Raw genomic sequence first — 24,727 nt, forward strand, 5'->3', positions numbered from 1 at the left:
CATTACCTGTCCCACCTGCTCCCTGGCACACCATTTCTACTGATTTCATGTGTTCACTACCTCCATCAGCAGGAAACCGCATCATCATGGTCACAATAGATTCCTTTACTAAGATGGCTCACTTCACAGCCCTGAAAAAAATTACCTACCTCTCAAGAACTAAGTCAGATATTTATCCATCATATTTTTCATCTCCATGGACTCCCACACAGCATTGTATCCGACAGGGGACCTCAATACATCTCCCGGTTTTGGAAACATTTCTGTAGAATACTGAATATCAATATAGCACTATCATCTGGTTTCCGTCCCCAAACCAATGGACAGACCGAACGCCTCAACCAAGGACTAGAGCAGTACCTTCGCTGCTTTTGTAATTCCAATCAGAGCAATTGGAACACTTACCGTCCTATCGCTGAATTCTCTTACAATAACACTGTCCATAGTGCCTCCATGTCACCCCTTTTTTCTGTTCCTATGGCTATCATCCTACTTCTTTTCCTACTACACATCAGTCTACCTCTTCTCATCCTGCTGTCACTTAATTTTCCAGATGACTTCTACAGATTCATAGAATGATTCGATCTAACTTGTTGAACACTAAGAGATACATGAAGAGAATAGCAGATAAGAAGCGTAGGGCTTCTCCTGCATATCACATCCAGGATAAAGTCTGGCTTTCTTCTAAATTTCTGCCTTTGCGACTCTCTCAGAACAAGTTTACACCTCGTTACTACGGTCCCTTCCGTATTCTTCAGCTGATTGATCCTGTCACTGTCCGTTTTCACTTGCCTCATACCTGGAAGATTCAGCCGGTCTTTCATGTTTCCCAGCTCAAACCTTATGTGCCTGATCCTTACTCTCTGTAGTTTCCTTGTCCTCCTCCTTTGTTGGTGAATGATGTACCAGAATATGAGGTACAGGAGATTTGTGACTCTTGTATCTTTCACAACCATCTTCAGTATCTGATTCATTGGAAGGGTTACCCTCTCAGTGAATGCTCTTGGGAAGATGCATTTTCTGTTCATGCCCCTCTTCTGATTCATCGCTTTCACCGCTTGTTTCCGCACAAACCTGGACCTTCGGGGGGGGGACCTACTGTGGTGCCGTGGCGCGCGACACAAGCCAAACATTTGGCTCGGGCCGCAGCGCGCGGTATGGAGACGCGCCCAGCCCCCAGCCTGCTGTGCACTGTACGAGGCCCCAAATTGGGCATGGGGCCTCGTTCTTACATAGCGCGACACGCTTACAGGCAGGTTTAACCCTCCCCCACTCACCTGTTCTTGTTTTCTTCTTCTTTCTTTTCCTTTTGCATTGTGCCTCCCTTTATGTTTTTACCTTTTCCCATATTACCCCTCTCTTCCCAGCATGCTTAGTTTCCCTACTCTATATGGCTCCTAGTCCATTATGTTGTATGTATTTTTCCCTATGTAAGATGGTGTCCTTGCACTTCCTGTGGGTCGCTTCCTTTTTTTTGGTATATAAGGGCTGTGCTTCTTTCTCTTCTTGCGCTGCAACACTTTCTGTTTCGATGGTGTCTTCGCTCCTGATTCCTCGTACTCAATTCTGGTTCACGTCTGTTCCAGTGTTGTTTCCTGTTCTTTTTGCTCTTGTATTTACCTTTCATTTTTGCTCCTGTTTCAGGAACTTTTCCTTTTTGGAGGTTTTTTCCCCATTTAGGGTTTTTTTCCCTCTGGCACTACTTCTGAAGGACACGGCCTGCCCTTGGCATTCCATAGCCTGCAGCACCGTGGCTACCAGAAAGAGTCGCCCCTACCTGGGCCAAGGCCGAACATTCAGGAACAAGATCCTCGCCATTCGTTCTGCGGACTCCAGGTTAAAACAGCGCATAAGTCGTGACAAAATGTGCTTAACATAATAAAGAACAACCCAGCATAATCCTTTCCTTGAGCGCCCTTTACAAGTGATAGAGGAAAAGATTTTTGGTTTGGAAACAGATATTGTCTTAAGAGGCTGGAAAGTCCTCCTCTTCCCAGTGGCTCAGTGATTAGAGCATGGTCCCTGATTAGAGTTCAGCCCAGGCCTGTTAGGCACCCTCTATAGCGTTGGAGGTGGATATGAGTTTTTGTGACATTGGAGATGTTCATGCCCCCTCCCCCGGGCTTTACAACCATGGTTTAGCGCTGTAAGGCCTAACAGAGGAGGCCTCTGCTCAGCCTCGCAGTGATACATCATGACTTTGAGGCACAATGAGGGGCATTTAAGCTTGCTGTAATGGCTGCACATAAGAGGACTGTTTCTTTCTTCCTAAAGTGCAGTTCAAACTACATCTTCACATGTGCATCATGCACTTTCCCTTAAAGGTATGTATGATTGCATCGTTCAAGGCGCTGATGTGTATCCATAAAATATTTTTAACCTTACTTTTCTTGGATATTTCTCTGAGGATTAGACCCTGCTCCCTCCTCTATGCAGACATTTTCTATTTCTTTCCATCCATCCATTATAGATCCATTCTCTCTTTCTTCTTCATTCCACTCTGCCTCCTGTAGTTTTCTCTGTGCGTGCTGAAATTAACCCCAGGGAGCTGAGGAAAGTGACGGAGGTAACCACGGCACCCCTTGGCTTTCAAAAAATGGGCTGATGGAATATGGGTCCGGAGCAGCCCAGAACCACCTAATACAGCCATGGATCCATTGGCTCCTCCCAGCGACACTGTTGCTTGTGTGGCCTGCCCTGGGATCGAGACATAGCATTTCTGGCAAAAATACAAAAGAGTACACAGTGTATTCGAATGGTAGGAAAGTAAAACTATAAGTAGTGCAATGTAAAAGGCTGTGTGCTAAAAAGGCAGAACTCTCACACTGACATAGGAGAGCCCGTTCTTATGTCCATTTACACTAATAAACGATTGCATCTGATTTGGGTCATCAGATATCAAAAATCATTATAACATTGCACGTGCCACCAACCAAGCTGTCTCTAGGTGTTAATATAACGGGTGTCATCATTCCACTCAGTGGTACTCATTCTATCAACTTGGGAAAGATGAAAGGCTGAGTTATCCAGGCTGTGGTTCAAACATATGATATCCATATTTCAAGGCATTTACTCAGCTCACCACTCATTCTTATCATTCGATAGCCTTCTTTCCTTCATTGCGAGACCTTTCTGTGAACAATAGACGTTTGCCTCTCCTTGTTAATTTGTGGCTTACCTACCTCGCTAGGCAGTAGTGCTGCCATCTGCTGGGGAAAGCCACAGATCCATGAACCAGCCCTGTTAAGTGCCAAGCATCTCGTGTTGGACGGACGCATTGTAGGTTCTGTTACAGCATCCCCGCCAGAACCAACATTCAGTCATGCAAATGTGTGGCATTTGGCAGGGCGGAGACTGGGCACATAAAAAACGTCCCACAGGGTAAATGGAAATGAGTGAGAGTTATGGTATAATTGTATTAGATCTCCCTCTGCTAGCACTGTTGTTCTGGTGATTTACCTAACATCCCTGTTTGACTTTGCACCGTAACGTGAATTGCCAAAATTCACACTGACTGTTATAGCAGAGCTGCGTGGGCGGAATTGTGGACTGGATTTTTTAAACACTTGTAACAGCAGAGCATGCAGATCCTAACTTCTCCAGCAGTCTAGACTCTATGCATCTGCTGGTAAAGACCATAGTCCCCGAGAGCCCTATTTTCTATGACTCCATCCCTGATGCTCCACTCTATTTTCCCAAATGGCATGCTATTCAGCTGGTTCAGAAAAGGTTATCACTTTGACTAAAAGAAAAATATAAATTAACCTTTAAATTTATTTGCCAGATTTATCAGTCTTTCTGCACACTTAGCAAGAAGTTTTGAAACCGGAGCATAACTGGAAATTTGAAAGAATAATATCACAGTAGAGCACATACATTTTTGTCTAGGTATGAATGCTTAAAGTATACTGTTTTCCCCCGAAGTGGACCTTTTCTTGTAGGATATCTGTCCTGCTGCACTAGACAGTATTCTAAATTGCGGAAGTTGTACCATGCAAGAAAGAAGCACATCCCACCTACTGTGCATCAGCATTGTTTTGTTTCCTTTGTGAATAAGGCATAATTTCCATATTCATCAATAGCAATCAAAACTCTACGCAGTTTGCACTGTTCCACGTACATTTTAGGGAAAATATCTGCATTTTTTACACTAGGGAATGGATAGACCATTCTTTACTTTTACTAAAGACACGATCTAATTGTTAAATCATTAAACTATAAGATCATATACTTGCACATTGGCAAATCTGCCCTGTTAGCCAATATCACTTACATCCCAAGGCTAGGAAGATCATCTTAAATAGCCAAACAAAACTAAATGTCTCAGTATGCAGGTGCTGTTGGCTGAAAAAAAGCAGTATTTTCTCGAGTCACACGCAGGCTATTGGTGAAGTGGAAGCTGTGCTTTCACACCAGGCCAAACAAAGTCAATTCATTTTTCACTACATAAAATGTCACACATAAGCACACCGAAAATATGGAAATGTCACATAGGGGCAGATTGAAAACCTGGTAGCTAACCTTCCTAGGCCTCTCAGCCATTCTGAGGTTCTGTGAGGACCTAAAGGAGAGGCCCTCCCTCCCTGGTCCAGTGCTGAGAGGCCCAGGGGGGTTAACGCCTCTCCTGGCCGTCCTCGCAGCACAATACCATCACTGCAGGCCCAGTGTTCAAATTCCCTTGTCCTTGGTCTCACAGCAATGGCATATTGCTAGTAAGCCCAGGGTGGGGTGTTGGGCCCTCCCCTCGGCCTCGCAGCCATTGTGTAGTGCTGCGAGACCAAGGGGAGGGAGGCTCTCCCTTAGGCGTTGCAGTGATGGTGACCGACGACAAATGAGGCACCCTCATGAGCAGAAAAAAGAGAGTGGCTATTCTTTCCTCCACCCCACCCCTGACCTGTGCATGCTGTTAATAGTCACCTCAGCTCCCCAGAAAATCAGCATACCTCGCTGCCAAATGGTAAATGGATGGGAGAGGCGGCACACGAGGAGCACGCCATGTGGATAGAAATGCATGTGAGAAGGTACTGCGGACTGTGACCATCTGATGCGGAGCCCCATGTGGTGCCCAGACTGTCACTACCCATGCCTAGCGCCGGCCCTGACCAAATTCCATAACTAAGAGAAGTATTTAAGAGGCACATGTGGGGTAAGATATAGCAAAAGGAAATCTGAAAAGTATACAGAAGAGAGTTTGTGTTAAAAAAAAAATTATTTCACTATACTTACCACAGTTCTCAAGGTTGGGAAAGGCTCCTGGTGGGATAGCCAATTGATAATTTGGAAAAGGAGTGAACGAAAAAGGTGAAATTAAAGAGATAAAACATAATGACAAGATATAGGAAAGGAATACACTTTTTGCACCCAGGATAAAGATACCTTGAAATGTAAGACGTCTGTGTTATTTGTGAAAATTTGACTGTCAGTCACCTTCTTACCAAGCTGCCTAATTACAAGGTCACTGATAAATGAATATTGAAACTTTGAATTATTTAGAATGTTGGGACCTGGGATATGGCTCCAGTAGAACCTAACATTATCCTCTAATGCCAACCCCACCTCAATATGAGATTACATGTCTCTTTTTCGGACACTGTGAATGGTCTCTGGTGCATTTTTACTGCAGTGCTTTACAACTAGGTAGCCAGTTAATGGGAAGATACACTGTTACTCTAGGTGTCAGCCTTGTCTAACAGAGATGTCTTGTGTTTTTAGTTCAAGGTAGCTATGGGGTGTATGCTCAGTTAGGTTAGGTCTACAACTGAAAAAATCACAAACGGTGGGGAAACTCGGCTTCTTTCATAGTCTTGAAACAAAAGTTAACACAACAGGTTTTTCAGTGCCCCAGAGCATCTCTTGGCTCCAAGCAATGGCTGCGGTTAAAGGGAAACATTGAAGAGCTATACGCTGGGCAGTCTATTTTGGACCTTAGTTGTTGCTCGATGCACAGGGTTTTCAAATGGCCTTTTCTTGGGATGGATTGGTCTGGTTGAATTCCTTCAGAATTTCGCGAGTCCTATTATGTGAGTCGTTTGCCATTCATCCTAGTGGAGGAACATCAATGCCAGCTAGCTCAGCAGCAGAGAAAAGAGACATATATGGTAAGGGAAGGGGTCTGTGCATGTTACAGCGAACAGTAAGCCCCATGCAGGGCCAAGCTCACCACTAGTTCACTCGTATTTTCTGTCTGACTCTGACAACTGAATTCACTCCATCACTTGTCCTTGTACTTCTTGTAGTGCTTTCAGTAGGGGTAGATCGGCCAGGTGGTCCTGGTCTCCTTACTCCTCAGGCAGTGTCTTCTGCAGGTAGGCAGCCTGCAGAACGTCCATACGGCAGAGCTGTGGCTCAGGTTGGTGTTGGCTGAGATGGAAGCAGGTCACAGAGGTTCTTTGGAGAAGCACAAGCACACAAATGTGACAGCGCAAGGAGAAGCCATCAGCATTGTGTTTGACAATACCCTGTTGTCCAATACATGCATTGTTTCGGGAAGACAAGTGGGGCACCTACTTCCAGTCAGCAGTGGTTTGATCTACAAATTTCTGGACCCGAGTTAAATTAGGGCAAAGATAAAGTTGTCACCTTTCCCATAAACATGGCACCCAAGTGGTTAAATGCATTGAAAAACTGAGTGGCTTGCAGTATTTTTATACTGAACACTCAACACCAGACAGTGAAAAAAGCATAATGAGGTGTATGAACACTTGTCACGGAGAATAAAGCACTGAACAAAGGAAGGAGAGGTAGTCGTAGAATATATGATGTAATCCTTGAACCAAAGATGCAAAGAACTCACAGATTCCATCTTGTACACACGATGCATGAAGAAATGAGCACTGTTGTCTCCACACTGAACTTGCACGTGGGAGGTATCAGTAAACCTCTCCTGGATGAAATCATAAAAAGGGCTATCCCTCAAGTTATGTAAGAACTACTGCCACCATCCAGAGGTGGAAAGTGTCTTATCTGAGAGGTTAATCCACTTTATTTTGAAACGTGAAGCATTCTGGGTACTCTACAAACAGGCTGATTCGATCTATTCCGTTGTTAATGCCTGTTTGTTGCGCACTCTGTCACCCATGGCTTCTTGGCACTAGCGCAGTAAATATTAAGTGACCAAAAGGGACAAAAAAGCCACATTTTGATAAATGTACTGAAAATTATGCGAGAGGCAGTAGCTTGGATAAACTGTGGCAAGGAAGTACACAAGCAACCATATGTTAGTGAACTCTGCCCCCATCCCGTTCCATGGGACAACCAGCACCAAACTGGTGCTAGTTCTGAGTTCTCTTCCAGGAATGTACAGTACCAGTGTGTGTGCTAGGAAAGAGGGTCCTGGTAGACCTCTGTGAGCAAAAAAAAATGTTTTCGTTCATGTGATGCTCCACCAGCAGCCAATGAAGAATGTGGCAGGTTCATGGGCAGGGTTATGAGTGATATGCAGAGGATTCCCACTTTTCCTATACCCAAGCACTTCCTTAGTTTCCTCATGAGCATTCGTTGATGGCAATAACACAACCATTTGGTGTGGGAGTGCTTAGTGTTGCTTGCTAGTACCCTGTGTCAAAGCACGTCACAGAGGTAACTTGCGTGAATTTTATATGCAAGTTGGTGCCCTGCTTGGCTTTTTGTCCTATGTAGTCTGAAGCCATGTTGCACAGTGGCTTGCGAGCATTTTGTACATGAACTTTTCTTCACGAGTGACTCTCTTAAATGACACTCCTGTATAATATCTGTAAAAGGCAGTATTGTGACGTGAAAGCCTAACACGCGTGTTCTTTGTAACACCGCATATTTTTAATAGTTTTTGCGCGAAATATCTGACGTATGTTAATATCACAATGGACAGGTTTATGACCATAAAATAGAATAATATATGGTCCTAGATTTCAGGATATAATCACGTAAATACCCCTCCCCTGGCTAAAGTGTGCAGAGAAGGCGTGTAATGTTTCGTCAATAGGAAAAGGAGTCCTGTTCCTGACGGAAGCCTTACCTGCAACCCTCTTCAAAGGGGAGATCTTTTGAGCCGGGTGGGGACGGGGGCTCTATTATAGTGGTGTGGGTGGGTTATGACAAAAAGATCAGAAGGGAGAGGTGATGGGGGATATGAGATGAAAGCTGCTCGCTCTGTAAATTCTTGTTTTGTTTTGCCATTTCTTTTTTGCAAAACGTTATTGGTGGGCCCATTTTAAACCTAAAAAAAAGGCTAAGATAAAAAAGTGGTCTTAAAAAAAACATATTGCCGGCACATATTGCCAGAGTTGTCCCTGGGACTTAAGAGAATTATTTTGTTTGCGAACGTGCTCTTTCTGAAAGGGAAGAATTCCGTCAGACATCGAGAATGTAGCCAATGGCCGAAGAGGGCTAACACACCGCCCCAAGATGTAAGCGAAGTGGGCTGAAGTAAAATGTGAATATCACAATAATAGACCAGTGGATGAAGGGGACTGTCCAAAATCCCATATAGGTAAGTATATAGCACATACAATTGTAGTCAGGTCAAAAGGCTTGGCTCACGCCAGCACTAAAGACAAACACGTCTGTGGGAAATGTTGAAATGCGGAGCAGAGCAGCCCAATGCTGCAGCGCCGATGACTTCCTGTCCTGTATTCCTATATATGGAGCCTCCGTTGAGTGTGTTTTTGTGCTTTTTGATTTGTTTTACAAATCTGTAGGGTGGATTAGGGGGAGCGTGGGGGTGGGATCAGATAGGGGTGGGGAGAGGAAAGCACCAGTGGAGCATACTAGCAGACAGCCCATAAATTCGAGGTGATGGAGCAGAGTAAGTCAGCCATGGAGAAGGCTCCGAGGAAGGGGTGGGACTGATGGAGAGAAATCCCCATCCATCTCTGCAGCGACGGGCCGGGGGGAGCCGGGGACAGCCGGAGGAAGGGGGATATATGGCGCTCGCAAATCAGCCCATACGCTGGGCGCTGACAGCTTGGCAGGGGAATATGGCAACAATGATTTTATCTGCTACAGTAATAATAAAACTGTCAGAGAAATTGGAGGCTAACTGAGAAAGGGGGCGAAGGGGAAACAGAGGGAGGAAGAGGGGTGATGGAAATGGATGCAGGACCGCAGGGGAGGGGAAAGGATCGGAGAGAAAAGCAATTCCACGCAGAGATGTCGAGGCGTTGAGAAGAATGTGGAGAACGGGCGGGTAGGAGGGACCGAGGGACCGGAGACGGGGAAGGCGGTACTGCAAGAGGTCTGGACGGCAGTATTAGGCCAGGGAGGAATGGAGAGTTGCTACCTCAGTATATGTGGCCAATACACCATGGGCCATATGTACGAAAGCTTTTTCCCATAGACACAGAATGGGTAAAATCCTTTCGTACATCTGGCCCCATGTTCTCAGCCCTGTTGTTTGTTTGCCACACATATTGCATTCTGGGAATGTAGTTTTGGGTTGCTTAAATTAAACCAGTCTACTGACACTGCTGAGAGCAAAGAGGGCGGGAATAATGGGGCAACAACAGTGCTTAATTTGTGTTTGTTGTTTCCGGTGCTGAGAACTGGTACTTTTTTTTGAGGGCTGGGTCTTGCTCTTCCGCCTCAAGCATTTGCTGCTAGCAAAAGACACATGTGGGAAAGACAGAGGGAGAGAAAAACGAAAAAGCGTCACAGAGGGAGAAAGCTGCAAGAGTGAGCTGAAGGGGCAGGGAGTTGCTTTATATGGATTGAAGAGGCCCGAGATGGCTTCAGGATTATTCTGCCTCAGTATTCCGTGTTCACACATTTAATTGCAGCAGCCACATGTTTAAAAGGAGGCCTTTGGGCACCAGTACCTCTTTATTTACATATTAAGCACTGGGCAACAAGGAAGCATGAAGATAAAGAGAGGAGTTTGTAGTTAGGCTCGCAGGAGAGAGGTAGACAATCTAGCACTGGAAGAAAGAAAAGCGAGCTAGAGATCGAAATGGAAAAGGGAATGAGGGGAGAAGAAAGGAATTGAATGAGGGCAGGAGAAAGAGAATAACAAATATGAAATTGAAAACAAAGAAGAGAACATAATCAGAATTCTCGGTACATGATGATGTTTGGTTACCCCCTTGGGTTAAAGTAAAATCCACCGTTTAATTAAGCCCAACCCACGTGAAAGTGACGAACACCGTTGCATCGCCTTTTTTATTTTCATGTCTAGGCGCGTTTACCATTGTTATTCTTATATTTCACTTGTTATCGTTTGTACTGGCCAAGGATTCTGCTAGTAAGACGTTGTGGGAAGTGAAGGCCCCTGCCACGGAGATCTCTGGGTATCAGCAACGCTCAGTGTCATAATACTAGTAAGATAGCTCATAGTTGAGGTGGTTAACGCACTTGCTGTGAGATCTGTGTGTAATCAACTCGTCAGAGGCTTGATTAATCAGAAAATACTATGAAGGGTGAATGTATCCGGTGCGTAGATCTATGAGTAACAGCCAGATTTAGCGTTGAAATACTAATAAATTATCACAACATGTTCCATATTTATTTTCACAGACCACTGTCCAACAGGACTGTCACAAATTCGTAGTCTGTTTCATTGTAATATGCCTCTGCTGCAAACCATTTCATGGAATATATTAGGAAAAAGTGTGACTCCTTGCAGGGGATAACTCAAACCTTTGTTTTTATGAGGTTGAGAAAATGAGAGCGAATTAATTTTTTATTAACACCTAAAGCACCAAAAATAATTCGGCTTCAGTTCTGTGCTACACAAATGCAAATTGTCAGTTTACATTTCCACAAACACCGGCTTACATATGTAGCATGGCAGTACAAATAATATATGTTAAATGTACATGCTGTTCTACAAGCCTGTAATGAAGGCAGGATGCAACGCATATTGCAGCCACCTGTGGCTTCCTTTTTGGCATGAAAGGCACTGGCCGTAAACCCATTGCCTCATGGGTGACAAAGGCAACAGGAGTGGAAGGTAAAGAGGGCTCCCTTCTCTTAGGCCAAGCCTGCGTGATCATGTGCTAGCACATACACTCTCATTTGTGAGAATCTCTGTGTTCTATGATGGGCTTGGAATCTGCCCATTGCTTACCATTAGTTGGCATCATTGTCACCCTTCTTTGGTGGCTTCTAATTTGGCAGCGTTTGTCACACATCGCTACCTTTTCTGTCCATGGCGAACAGACCAAGTACAGATTAATTAAGCTTGAATAGTGTCCCTCCCCTGGAAATCAGCTGCTCACACGGTGATTCAGGTACAATTACTTCTAAAAAAAAAAAAGGGGGACCAACGCTGGCTGAGTCATACCACTTTTTTTACATTCTCCCCATCCCATCTGTAGGAAAGTACCCTCTTTTTGCGAGGGTTACCACCATTTTCTGCCTGATGTCAGGGTGCTTGACTGTGTTCACTGGGATCCTGCTAACCAGGACTCCAGTGATTATGCTCCCCCTCCTCCAAAATAGGGAAGAGCACCCCCCCAAAATGGGGGGGTGTGGCCCAAACCCCCTTCACACTAGTTGTGTGTAGGGCGGGCCACTACTTCCGCCCCCACGCCTCGCGAGGTGTGGGGGTGGAAGTTCAAAGGAATTTGAACATCGCAGCTGTATCGGCTGCTAATCTTGTTCCAGCGGGGGGATCAGGCGGTGCGTCGCAAGTGGGGCCCAAGAATAAAAACCCAAACAATCAATGTCCTGGTGCGTAAACTCAATGCAGAGATGACCCGATTATGCCCGGGGCGATTATGGAACATTCCGCATAAACTTTTGAAGGACCCTGGCATGTTTCACAAAGATATGGTGCACTTGTCAGATGCAAGTACTGACCAGTTTGTGTCTGACATGAGATTTTTCTCTCGCAGCCTGTTTGCGGGAGGGGAGGGCAAAGGACCTTTGGGCCCCTGGTCGCCCTCATGGCGGAAAGTGAGGTATTAAAGTAACCCGAAGCAACAGAGGGGTCCCCAAGGCTGGGGCCCCGGGATAACACCAGAGTTAGGATCCTGAAGTTCTGAGCCAACCTGCGGATGTACACACCTGATTAAGGGGGAGGGAGCCCAGATCGCTGGGGGGGGGCCATGGGGCTCCCGCTCCTCGCCGCCCCATTACACCCCTTGGCAGATTGGTGTTTGGAGGGGGGGCGGAACCCTCAGCGTGTGGACAAGGAACGGTGAAGTCAGCCAGCCTCCCCCTTAGGAATACAGGTGAAGTACGGTTCACTTGTGTGGTCCAATGGTGGTTCAGGACAGGAAGGGATCCTGTTGCAAGAAAATGATTTATGGTTACAGATGATATTTTAGGAATGTGATTTATATTTTGTAAATATGACTGAAGATTATTTTGAAGTGATTTATGGTTTAGGTATGTATGATAAAATATCATGAAAAATTTGGAATAAAACTTCTTCCAACAAATAAAGTTTGTCGGTCTGCATATAGTCGGTGTCGGGGGTGGGGCCTGCTGGGGGTCTCTGGGTTCTGATGTTGTTGGATACAGGTACCCCAGTATTTCATCCACAATTGGCATACTGGTGCCCACTTATAAGTCCCTAGTATATGGTACCTAGGTACCCAGGGCATTGGGGGAAAGATCTGGAACAGCATGTTTGGAACCATGCCTTCGTTGTTCATGCAAGCAGAACAACACTTTTCTGAACAGCGCAGGCCTTTTTCTCTGCCTTAAGCCCGCATGTGCTGAATAACGCACATGCCTGGTTAAGGCAGAGAAAAAGAACGATCCATCAGGAGAGGATGCGGTCAGGCAGGTGGGGCTAGAGCAGGGTTGGGGGTAGATTTTAGGGGTGGGGTGTGAAGGGGTTGGGGTGGTTAGGTTATTTTATTTTTTTATGGGGGAGGTGTAGGAAAGTAGCCTCTTTCTAGCATGGTTACCCCCACTTTTGGTCTGTTTGTGAGTGCGTGTCAGTGTGTTTTTACTGTGTCACTGGGATCCTGCTAGCCAGGACCCCAGTGTTCATAGATAAAAACCTATATGTCAGTGTGTTTTGCCTGTCTCACTGGGATCCTGCTAGCCAGGACCCCAGTTCTCATAGTTTGTGGCCTAGTATGTATGCCTGTGTAGTGCCTAACTGTGTCACTGAGACTCTGCTAACCAGAACCTCAGTGCTTATGCTCTCTCTTCTTTTAAATTTGTAACTGTAGGCTAGCGACTACATTTACCAATTTCAATTGGCATACTGGACCCCCCTTATAAGTCCCTAGCATATGGTACTTAGGTACCCAGGGCATTGGGGTTCCAGGAGATTCATAGGGGCTGCAGCACTTCTTTTGCCACCCATAGGGAGCTCAGACAAACCCTTACACAGGACTGCCATTGGAGCCTGCGTGAAATAACGCACACGTTATTTCACAGCCATTTTCACTGCACTTAAGTAACCTCTAAGTCACCTATATGTCTAACCTTCACTTTCTGAAGGTTAGGTGCAAAGTTACTAAGCGTGAGGGCACCCTTGCACTAGCAAAGGTGCCCCCACATAGTTCAGGGCCATTTCCCCGGACTTTGTGAGTGCGGGGACACCATTACACGTGTGCACTACATATAGGTCAATACCTATATGTAGCTTCACAATTGTTGGACTTTTTGCCTTACGCAGGGACATCCCCAGTCTTTTTGCCTCCTTCCTCCTGGTTTTTCTGACCTCTCGCTGTTGGCTGTAGGACTCTGAGCACTTTATCACTGCTGACCACTGCTAAAGTGCAGGTGCTCTCCCATCTAAAGTTGGTATGATTGGCTTATACCTAATTGGCATATTTAATTTACCTATAAGTCCCTTGTACAGTGGTATCTCTATACCCAGGGCCTGTAAATTAAATACTACTAGTGGGCCTGCAGCGCTGCTTGATCCACCCACTGAAGTAGACTTTCAAACCTGTCTCAGGCCTGCTAGCGCAGGGCCTGTGTGCGCAGTTTTCTGCCGCAGGGACCTGGCATCTAAATTTACTTGCCAGGCCCAGAACTCCCCTTTTACTACATGTAAGTCACCCCTAAGGTACGCCGTAGCTAGCCCTATGGGCAGGGTGCCATGTATGTAGAAAGGCAGGACATGTGCCATATTGCATGGCCTGTCCTAGTAGTGACAAACAGCCTAACTTGGTGTCTCACTGCTGTGAGTGCTGCCTTCTCATAGGATTGCATTAGAAATGCCCTGCCTTATGTGTAAGGGGTATTGTCTGATTTATGAGGGGTAGCGTAGGCGTGTTTGGTATGGTTGTGATGGTGATAATGAATGCTGCTTACTGGTGTGGGTGTATTTTTTATTACTATCACAGAAATGCCACTTCTAGAAAGTGTGCATTTATCTGTGCTTATGACTCTGGTGTTTTGATGCTTGACTCCAATCCACGTCTGGGCAGAGTGACAGTTGGGGCTTTGTGCATATTTTTCAGACAGCCTTTACACAGGGAGGGTGGAGGTGTCACAGAGGTGCATCTGCATACTGAATAGTCTTCCTGGGCTGAGAGAAGGGAGAGGCACATTTGTAAAGACTGTGCCCTGGCCTCACACAATAGGGTCGTTAACCCCCACTAATGTTTGGAACCTGTGCTGAAAGGAGAGAGGGGGCACTCCCAGAACCAGTTGTAACTGGCTGGAACCTCCTCTCCCTACCATTGTAAAACAATGTAAGAACTGACTATAAGTACAGGGGAATTTCCCCCACAATTTGGAGACTCTTGGAATCATCATGGAACTGGACACCAAAGGCTGAAAGCACTCACCAGGAACCGCCAAGGACTGCTGCTGCTGTGCTGACCTGTGACCTGCCTGGTCACTATGAAGGACTTGCCACTTGCTGCCTTTGCCCTGTGCTGGCCTGTAGCTGGGCCCTCCACCTGAGGACCTTGTCTTAAGATTCTGCTCCCCAGAGGCAGGGTGCTGTGGCCCCTGACCCCTGCATCCATTTCTTCACGAGGGGTGCTTCTCTGTGGTTGCGGCTGCCATAGCACTGATTTCAGCACGCTTATGGAGCCTTGGGAGCTCGTAGGCTCCTTGCTGCATTGTGCCCCTTTAAATAAGATCACCGCAGCGGCCTGGGAAGCTGGAAGAACACTCGCGCACTGCATCGGGTGCAGGCGAGTGTCTGCTCAGGCCCCAGGAGGGGTCTGATCTTCCTGTGGCTTCACGGCAGGACCATGGGAAGGCGTGGGGAGTGCCCCCTTCCCCCTGGCCTCTGCGTTAGGAGCAGGACGCTCCTTTTCTGCTGTTAGGTAAAACGGGCATTATTGTGCCCCCCCCTGGGTGGAAGGGCCAGTGGAGGCCCGGGGGGGCCCCCAGAGATCGCGGGTCCCGGGAGGGGCCTTTAATTAAACCAGAGGGGGGGCGCGGTGCCCTCCTCCTGCCCTAAGTTGTTTTTGCTGGCTTTGGCCCCCCTCGTGAGGGCCGGTTGAGGCCCTGGGGGGCCCCCAGTAATCACAGTCCCCGGAGGGGCCTGTCTATAAAAGAGAGGAAGTGCATGTCGCCCTCTTCTGACCCCAGAGTATAAGGGAGGCCCCCGTTTTGCGCATAGGAGCGCCGGGGGCCCCATTGTTCGCCTTCTAGGTACTGGAGGTGCCTTCATCCAACCAGGTACTGTTTAAAGGACCAATATAGTTGCAATCCAAAGTTCTTTCTACAAACTTTTGTTTGATTCATATATTACCTACCTGCGTTTGATGTTTTTACATATGTGTATGCAAATGTTCCTTTTATGGACATGCTTGCTAATATGTTTTTCTAATTTGCCAAATGTTTTCTAATGTTCCTACTATGGGCATTTTATGATATTCTTATGACAAGTGCTGTGATGTAATAACGTGTTTTCCTGACTACTGCTTATGTTGCAGAATACTGAGTAACCTGTGTGTTATGTGTGACTACTGCTAGGTTGCAGATTAACTAATGTGTAACGTTCTGACAACTGCTAAGGTATCAGGATAGTACTGATATGTGATGTTTGGTCTGATAATTGCCTTGTGTACAATACAGTATATTTTCATACAATCTGGTGTTGTGTTTCCTTTGTGGTGGGGATATTGCGTCACATGTGTTGTGTGCATTGTGCAAATGCTTTACACATTGCCTCTGGGTTAAGCCTGACTGCTCGTGCCAAGCTACCAAGGGAGTGAGCAGGGGCTATCTTGGACGTGTAACTCCCTTGCCCTGATTAGAGTGGGTAAGTTCTGTCTGGCTGAGGTGCATACCCTAGCCAACCAGAAACGCCATTTCTAACAACAATGGTAACTCCAAATAAGGCCATGTAACATGTCTAAGATCAATGAATTGTCCCCCATTCCAAATCTAGTATTGGAGAGCCCATTCCATGCATCCTGGGGGCTCCACCATGGACCCCCAGTATTGCCAAAACAGATCTCTGAGGCTTGCACTACAGCTACAGCTGCTGCCACCTCACAGACAGGGTTCTGCCCACCTGGGGCCTGGACAGCCCAGTCCCAGAAAGGCAGAACAAAACATTTACTCTGAGAGCAGGGTTGTTATAATTTTTTCCTTATGCAGGGTCATCCCCAATCTTTTCGCCTCCTATTTTTTCTGACTTTTCTGACTCTGGCTTTTGAACTCAGAGCACTTTACTACTGCTAACCAGTGCTAAAGTGCATATGCTCTCTGTGTAAATTGTATTGTTGATTGATTTATCCATGATTGGCATATTTGATTTACTAGTAAGTCCCTAGTCAAGTGCACTAGAGGTGCCAGGGTCTGTAAATCAAATGCTACTAGTGGGCCTACAGCACTGGTTGTGCCACCCACATAAGTAGCTCTGTAATCATGTCTCAGACCTGCCACTGCAGTGTCTGTGTGTTCAGTTTTACCTGTAAATTCGACTTGGCAAGTGTACCTACTTGCCAGGCCTAAACCTTTCCTTTTCTTACATGTCAGACACCCCTAAGGTGGGCCCTAGGTAGCCCCAAAGGCAGGGTGCAGTGTATGGTTAAGGTAGGACATATAGTAGTGTGTTTTATATGTCCTGACAGTGAAATATTGCTGAATTCCTTTTTCACTGTTGCAAGGCCTGTCCCTCTCATAGGTTAACATGGGGGCTACCTTTAAATCTGATTAAAGTGTAGATTCCCTTTAGGAGCGGATGGGCATGTGGAGTTTAGGGTCTCTGAGCTCACAATTTGAAAATATATCTTTTAGTAAAGTTGATTTTAAGATTGTACATTTGAAAATGCCACTTTTAGAAAGTGAGCATGTTCTTGCTTATACCATTTCTGTGACTCTGCCTGTTTGTGGATTCCCTGTCTGGGACAGTTTGACAGTTGGGCTGGTTGCACCTCACACTAGACAGTGACACAAAGGGAACTGGGGTGCAGTCTGCATTTTCTGATGAGGCATCTATGCTAGGAGGGAGGGGAGGAGTGGTCACTCACACCTGAAAGGGCTGTGCCTGCCCTCACACAATGCAGTCTCCAACCCCCTGGTGAGTGTCTGGGGCCTGGCCTGGGAAAGGCAGGATTTCACGTTCAAAAGAGGCTTTACTTTGAAGTAGGCCTACTTCAAAGGAGACATTTGGCATAAGAAGGGCATCTAAAACCACAGACTTTAGAACACTTCTGTAAACCAAGAGGAACCTCTGCCTTGAGAATCAAATCAAATCAAATCATTAACATTTATAAAGCGCGCTACTCACCCGTGCGGGTCTCAAGGCGCTAGGGGGGAAAGGGGGGGTTATCGCTGCTCGAACAGCCAAGTCTTTAGGAGTCTCCGGAAAGCGGAGTGGTCCTGGGTGGTCCTGAGGCTGGTGGGGAGGGAGTTCCAGGTCTTGGCCGCCAGGAAGGAGAAAGATCTCCCACCCGCCGTGGAGCGGCGGGTGCGAGGGACGGCAGCAAGTGCGAGGCCAGCGGAGCGGAGGGGGCGGGTGGGGACGTAGAAGCTGAGGCGTCTGTTGAGGTATTCCGGTCCCTTGTTGTGGAGGGCTTTGTGTGCGTGGGTGAGAAGACGGAAGGTGATCCTTTTGCTGACTGGGAGCCAATGCAGGTGTCTCAGGTGTGCGGAGATGTGGCTGTTGCGGGGTACGTCGAGGATGAGGCGGGCCGAGGCGTTTTGGATGCGTTGCAGGCGGTTTTGGAGTTTGGCGGTGGTCCCGGCGTAGAGGGTGTTGCCGTAGTCCAGGCGACTCGTGACAAGGGCGTGGGTCACGGTTTTTCTGGTGTCGGCGGGGATCCAGCGGAAGATCTTGCGGAGCATGCGGAGAGTGAGGAAGCAGGCGGAGGACACGGCGTTGACTTGCTTGGTCATGGTGAGAAGAGGGTCCAAGATGAAGCCGAGGTTGCGGGCGTGGTCTGCGGGGGTCGGTGCGGTGCCGAGGGCCGTGGGCCACCAGGAGTCGTCCCAGGCGGACGGGGTGTTGCCGAGGATGAGGACTTCCGTTTTTTCAGAGTTCAGCTTTAGGCGGCTGAGCCTCATCCAATCTGCAGAAGAGCTGCCCTGCCTGTGACTGTGCTTTGTGGAGCTATCCTGCAGTTGCTGCTTCTACCACAGTAAGAGGGCAAAGACTGGACTTTGTGTGCCTTCCATCTTGAGAAGAACTCTCCAAGGGCTTGATTTAGAGCTTGCCTCCTGATGTTTGAAGTCTCAGGGACAGCTAAGACTTCTCTCTGCCAGCACCTGGATTCTCTGGAGAGACTCCTACTCTGCCCTGTGGTGCCCATCCAGTTCCTGGGACCCTGAAAGGAGAAGCTGTCAGCCTAAGAGGAGGAAATCCACGCTCAGAGCGCCGTACAGGGAAAAGATCGACGCAGCTCCGATCTGCGGCTGAAGAAACAACGCGCTGCCGGCTCCGTGGCTGAGAATCGCCACTCGCCAGAAACGCGACCGAAGAATTGACGCACGGAGCTGGAGAAATGACGCGCAGCATCGCTGGCAGAGGCTGGGAGATCGCAACCCGCGCTGCCTGGTTTTCGGATCATCGTGCGGCTGGATTTCCGACACAAACACCGATGGGCATGTAAAAACAATGCAAGGCCTGCCTGGACCTGCTGTGCTGACCGGATCGATGCATCGTTCTCCTGCGGAGAGAAGAACCGATGCGCCAGACCTGACAAAAGGAGAAACGATGCAAGGTCTAGCTCGTGAGTGAAATCAACGCATCGTAAGCCCTTTTTGGCGCACACTCACCCATGCGGGGTTATATTTGACGCACTCAAGGTACATTTTCATGCTAACTGTGTTAGTGTGTGTTTAAGACTACATGAAGACTCTTTTTGCTTTTTAATTGATAATTTGACATGTGTATTGTGGAGTTTTGTCCTTTTGGTCTTGTTTTGTTTAGATAAATATTTCCTATTTTCAAAACTTGTTTTGTGTCATATTGTAGTGATTTCATTAAGTTGCAGTGTGTGTTGGTACAAATAATTTACACCTAGCATTCTGAAGTTAAGCCTACTGCTTGTGCCAAGCTACCAAGGGGGTAAGCAGGGGTTAGCAGAGGGTGATTCTCTTTTACCCTGACTAGAGAGAGGGCCCTTGCTTGGACAGTGGGTAACCTGACTGCCAACCAAAGACCTCATTTCTAACAAGGGTGTTACACACTCTCCCTTTGGAAATAGGTGTTACAGGCTGGAGAGGGGTAGCCTCCCCACCATCTGGAAATGCTTTGAAGGGCACAGATGGTGCCTCCTTGCATAAACCAGTCTACACCGGTTCAGGAACCCCTTCTCCCCTGCTCTGACGGGAAACTGGACAAAGGTAAGGGGAGTGACCACTCCCCTGTACATCACTACCCCAGGGGTGGTGCCCAGAGCTCCTCCAGTGTGTCCCAAACTTCAGCCATCTTGCTTTGCAAGGTGTGGGGGCACTCTGGAGGGCTCTGAGTGGCCAGTGCCAGCAGGTGACGTCAGAGACCCCTCCTGATATGTCCATACCTGATAAGGTAGCCATCCCCTTCTCAGGGCTATTTAGAGTCTCTCCTGTGCGTTCTCTCCAGATTCTGCTTGCAAGTTTCCTTCAGGAATCCTCTGCAACAACTTCAGACTCTTCTGACCTCGGATCAACCACAGCCTGCTCCAAGAAACACTGTAACTGCAACAAAGTGTCTACAAGAGACACTTTTCTTCAGCAACCTCAGCTCCAAGTCAGCAACTGCAACAGTTTCCACTGTGTGCATGCTCTGGGGACTCTCTGCCTTCATCCTGCGCCAGACGGACCAAAGAAATATCCCTTGGAGTGACAGAGTCACTCCCCTGCTCCAAGCAAGCACCTTCCAAGGTGGCGACCGGTACCCTGGGACTCCTCTCACAGTGACAAGCCTGCTCCTAAGGACACAGAGGGTGGACATCATCGACATAGACTGTCCTGATGCAATTTGGAGGAGGTAAGACCTTGCCTTCCCCGAGAGCGACGGTACCCCTGTGTACTGCGTCTTCTTCGCCTCCTGAGGCCTCTGTGCACTTTTTACAAAATTCCTTAATGCACAGCCTGGCCCAGATCCCCAGCTTTCCATCCTGCGATGCACAACTCGCTGAGTTGTTCTCCGGCGGCGTGGGACCTTCTTTTGTTGTGATGCACTAACTGTGCTTTGCATCTCCTTTAAACCCGGATCCTGCGACTCCTGGGGGTGCTGGCTGGTATCCTGAGGGCTCGCTAAAGTGCTAAAAGACACCTCTTCCTCCTAACATAGAGTTGAGGCCCCCGGGTCCCTCCTGGGTCCATCCAGCGCCATTTTGATACAAAATGCACTTTTGTCGTAGCCAAGGCTTGTTGGAGCCTTCCAACACGAAATCTCATCTACAACAATCTTCACGTCATGGGACATTTTTGCATCAGCAGGAACCCACTGGCATCTTCCTAGGGTGCATTTCTGCTGTCTTCGACTACCCAGGGACTCTTCTTATGCACCCTCTTCTGGGTTGGCAGGGGCTCCTGTCCTTCCTGGAACTTCTTTCGACTTCTGGACTTGGTCCCCTTCTTTTGCAGGTCTTCAGGTCCAATAATCCAGCAGTTGTTCTTTGCAGACTTGGTTGAATGCTGCAAAATCAAAAAAACGAGGTGTAGTGTGTCCTAAGGAAACTTGCAATACTTTACTCCTGATTTTCTGGGCTCTGGGGTGAGGTAATTTACTTACCTTTGCTGTATTCTTACTCTCCTAGCGATTCTGCACAAACTACACTTGCCTGGGGGGAATTTGTGATTCACATTCCACTTTCTTAGTATATGGTTTGTGTTGCCCCTAGACCTATTGTCTCCCATTGCATTCTATACGATTTCCTACTGTTTGTATTTTTTTATGACTATTTACTTGTCTAATTTTGGTGTGTAGTGTATATATTGTGTAAAATACTTACTTCCAGAAGGAGTATTGTCTCTAAGATATTTTTGGTACTGTGTCACCCAAATAAATACCTTTTTTTTTGGTAACACTGAGTATTGTCTTTACTTGTGTATAAGTACTGTGTAACTATAAGTGGTATTGCATGAACTTTGATTGTCTCCTAGTTCAGCCTAAGCTACTCTGCTATAGCTACCTCTATCAGCCTAAGCTGACAGAATACTACTACTTCACTAATAAGGGATAACTGGACCTGGTATAAGGTGTAAGTACCCAAGGTACCCACTACAAACCAGGCCAGCCTCCTACATTGGTGGTGTAGTGGTGGGATGAGTACTTACAATTGCTTTACCACTTTGTTACCTGTGCTTTTCACAAGAAAAGCTTGCAACAATACTTAGAGCATATATAATATATAACTAGAAACAATTTTCTAACTTTCTTAAAAGTTCTTTAAACTTTGCAAAAGTTTTTACAACGTTCTGAAAAGTTTTCTTTCTCTAAAAAGTTAGCTCTGTTATTCTACTAACTTTTTACTCACTTTCCTAAACTTTTCTTTCAATATGTCTTCTGTAGAAGCCACCGCTAGAGCTGTCAAGACTACCTATGACAATTTAAACTATAAAAGCTTGAAGTGGCTCTGCGTTGAAAGAAATTTAGGGATTGGGAAGAACCCCAATAAGGAGTACCTCTTAAATCTCTTCCTCCAGGATGACCAGGGAATCAGCACTAAGGAAGAGGTAGAGGATAACTCCAACCAGGAAAGCTCAGAGGAGCAAGATGACAATCCTGGGGAGGGTCCTTCCACAGATCTATCTGTCAACAAACCCCCTAGTATAACTGGTAGTGGTAAGGGTTCACACACAAGTAGGGCTCCCTTCACCCCTAGAGGCCAGGTCACTAGAGTGGCCCCTGTTAGAAATAGGTCTGCCTCTGCACACTCTCATCTTACCTCTGTTTCAGAGGTTTCACATAATTCTAACCCTGAGGACCAGTCCCTAGATAGGGAACTCAGAAAACTGAAGTTAGAGACTGAAGCTAATGCAGCAGCAGTTGGCCTTAGACAGGGAATCCCTGGCTGTGGAGAAAGATGCAGGATTTGGGGTTAGTTCCCCATGGTGGCAGCAGCAGTTTTAGGAATACAAATGTTAGGGAACCTTTATTTGATTCTAGAAATCTGCACAAATTTGTCCCTCTTTACAAGGACGGTGATGACATCAACAAGTGGTTTGCTGCACTTGAGAGGGCCTGTAAAATTCAGAGGGTCCCTCATGTACAGTGGGCTGCTATTCTTTGCTTATCCTTCTCTGGCACGGGGAGAGACAGACTTCTTATTGTCAAAGAGGAGGATACAGATAATTACCAAATTCTTAAAAATGCACTCTTGGATGGTCTGGGCTTAACCACTGAACAGTATAGGCTTAAGTTCAGAGAGACCAGAAAGGAGTCATCACAGGACTGGGCAGGCTTTGATGACTGTTCTGTGAAGGCCCTAAAAGGTTGGTTGCATGGCAGTAAGGTGACTGATTATGAAAGCCTATATAACTTGATTCTGAGAGAGCATATCTTGAATAATTGTGTGTCTGACTTATTACACCAGTATCTTGTGGACTCAGATCTGACCTCTCCCCAAGAATTGGGAAAGAAGGCAGACAAATGGGTCAGAACAAGGGTGAGCAGAAAAGCTCATGCAGGGGGTGACAAAGACATCAAAAAGAATGATGGTGAAAAATCTCAGGACAAGCATGGGGATAAAAGTAAGCATAAAGATCCTTCTTCAGGTCCAAAACACTTCTCTGGGGGTGGTGATAAAACCTCTTAATCTTCTTCAAACTCTTCACACAATCAGAAAAAGCCTTGGTGCTTTGTGTGTAGAAATAAAGGCCATTATCCAGGGGATAAGTCCTGCACAGGTAAAGCCCTTGAGCCTCCCACCCCTTAGACATCAGACTCTAGTGCCCATAGCAGTAGTGGTAATAGTGGTGGGACTACTGGCAATAGTCAAACTAAAGGTGTAGTTGGGTTCACTTTTGGGATCATAATAGAAACTGGGGTAGACAGTTCCAAGACAGTTTCTGTCACACCTGGTGGCATTGGCCTTGCCACCTTGGCTGCTTGTCCCTTTAATATGGATAAGAACAATCTTAATAAGTGGTGTTGAGGCCCAGGCCTACAGGGACACAGGTGCCAGTACCACTTTGGTGACTGAAAACCTGGTTTCACCTGCACAACACCTCCTTGGACAGAAGTACTAAGTTACTGATGTCAATAACTCCACCCAGTCTCTCCCTTTAGCTATAGTTCAACTTAGTTGGGGTGGAGTTACTGGCCCTAAGCAGGTGGTGGTATCACCTTGCTTACCTGTAGATTGTCTCTTAGGGAATGACCTAGAGGCCTCAGGTTTGGCTGAGATAGAATTTACTACCCATGCATCCATTCTGGGTATCCCTGGGGAATTGCTTTCTCTCACTTCTGGTGAAATGAATAAGCAAAGGAGAGAAAAAGGCCTGAAATCTCAGGATCCCTCTCCGCCAACAGGTAAGAAGGGTATCAAAGTATCTCTTCCCCACCCTGTCACTAAGGATACCATTCCTGTGGTGGGAGAAACCTCTCCTGGGGTGGAACCTGTACCAAAGGAGCCATCAGCTACCACAGCTGGTCTCCCAGAGGTAAAATTACCTCTCTGTGGAACTACTAATCCAGATGTGCAAAACTGCACCATTTTAGTAAATATGGAGCATCCCTCCAACCCTCTCAGTGAAACCTTGGTGCAGCAGCCCTGCACTGCCTCTAAACACTTAAGACTGCAGCCCTGTCCTGGTGTCAAGAGAAACAGCAACCCTGTTCTCTCTTACAGCCATATGGACAACGTTTTTGCCCAGCTATGACTTTATTGAGACAGCATCCCTGTCTAGCATTTCCTGCATTTGACATAGGCCCAGTGGACCAATCCCACTGCCCAACTTTAAAACATACTAATAGGAACTCTGAGAATTTACACTCACACTGTTGGTTAGGTAAAAATCTCCAAACAGGGTGGTTTACATCCTCACAGGGAAGTAACCATATAGTGGACGATGAAGGGAGTAACCACACTATTGCAGATGTACTCTCCACTTATCTCCACTTAGACAATAAACTCTCAACTGGCCAAGGTTAGCCTTATTGTCCTTCGTTTGGGTGGGGGCTGTGTAGGAAAGTAGCCTCTTTCTAGCATGGTTACCCCCACTTTTGGCCTGTTTGTGAGTGTGTGTCAGTGTGTTTTTACTGTGTCACTGGGATCCTGCTAGCCAGGACCCCAGTGTTTATAGATAAAAACCTATATGTCAGTGTGTTTTGCCTATTATACTAGGATCCTGCTAGCCAGGATCCCAGTGCTCATAGTTTGTGGCCTAATACGTATGCCTGTGTGGTGCCTAACTGTGTCACTGAGACTCTGCTAACCAGAGCCTCAGTGTTTATGCTCTCTCTGCTTTAAAATTTGTCACTGTAGGCCAGTGACTACAT

This window comes from Pleurodeles waltl, chromosome 7 (genome assembly GCF_031143425.1).
Source record: "Pleurodeles waltl isolate 20211129_DDA chromosome 7, aPleWal1.hap1.20221129, whole genome shotgun sequence".
In the NCBI taxonomy this organism is placed as follows: Eukaryota; Metazoa; Chordata; class Amphibia; order Caudata; family Salamandridae; genus Pleurodeles; species Pleurodeles waltl.